At 35.2% G+C, this 1,227-nt stretch overlaps 1 pseudogene; it reads right to left on the minus strand.

Annotated features, from left to right (window-relative positions):
• The window catches only part of LOC137744381 (expansin-A9-like), a 1,023-nt pseudogene extending 301 nt beyond the window's left edge, over positions 1-722 (minus strand).
• Positions 723-1,227: the final 505 nt, after the last annotated feature.

Consider the following 1,227-nt stretch of genomic DNA (forward strand, 5'->3'; position numbering starts at 1 on the left):
CATGGAACCCTACAAAACAATTTCTAGCATTCATTAAAATCATATTTTACAACGGGAAATATTCTCTTGTCATACAATTAATATATGTACATGTCATGTTATCATGCTTTTCAATATGGCCCCATCGAAATTCATATATATATATATATATATAATGTGTGGTTTAGAACATTAGTATTCGTGATAAAACCATTTATATGTATCGATCAAACATTCAATGTATTCATGCATGCATGTGCATTTAATCACCTGCGGTACGTGACTGGAATAATGCCCGCCTTGTACTCGGCAATGTTGAGAAACATGGGCTTGGCTATATCGAAATGCTCACGTGGCGGATTGCACCATCCTCCATTGTCACTAGCCTGATTCCAATTTGGTGGGCAATTGTTGGTTGCAGTAACAGTGAGAATAGGATTCCCTGGCTTACGCCATTGGGGCTCATCCACACACTTGATTTCATAGCATGCACCACATGACAGTCCATTGTTGAACAAAGCATTGCTCAATGCCACTGTCTCGAGGCCATAGCCTTCTTGAACCACGTCATGGTAACCACAAGCTCCACCAAATGTTCCCGAGACGCCCTCGTAGAATGTGGCATGAGCTTGCTTAGTAGTGAACCTTGGCTTATGGTGCTTTATGGGGTGGTGAAGTAGGTAATGTCGTGGTGATTTAATTTCTTTGTTTTTAATTTGAAGATTCTTGTGCTGCTTAAGCATATGTTATATAGTACAAGATTGTTGTTATTTTGTTAGTTGCAATTGTTTCTAGTTTACTCTGTACCTCATTGAAATATATCATTGCCAGCAATACACAACCTATACCTGTACCTATATATATATATATATATATATATATATATATATATATATATATATATATGAAATCAGGTTTTTGGCAAATTCAAATTCATGAATCTGATAAATACAAAACTGCTTTTGTAACTCCTTTCGGACATTACGAGTGGAATGTAATGCCTTTCGGCTTGAAAAATGCACCAAGTGAATTTCAAAATATCATGAATGAAATTTTTAATCAATACAGCCATTTTTCGATTGTTTATATTGATGATGTATTAATTTTCTCAAAATCAATAGATGAGCATTGGAAGCATTTGCATGCATTTGTTAGGATCATTAGGTCCAATGATATATATATATATATATATGGTTGTAACTCCTCTCTCTCTTTGTTGATTGGAGATGTCCTCATGACTCAAAATCT

Source organism: Pyrus communis, chromosome 9 (genome assembly GCF_963583255.1).
Source record: "Pyrus communis chromosome 9, drPyrComm1.1, whole genome shotgun sequence".
In the NCBI taxonomy this organism is placed as follows: domain Eukaryota; kingdom Viridiplantae; phylum Streptophyta; class Magnoliopsida; order Rosales; family Rosaceae; genus Pyrus; species Pyrus communis.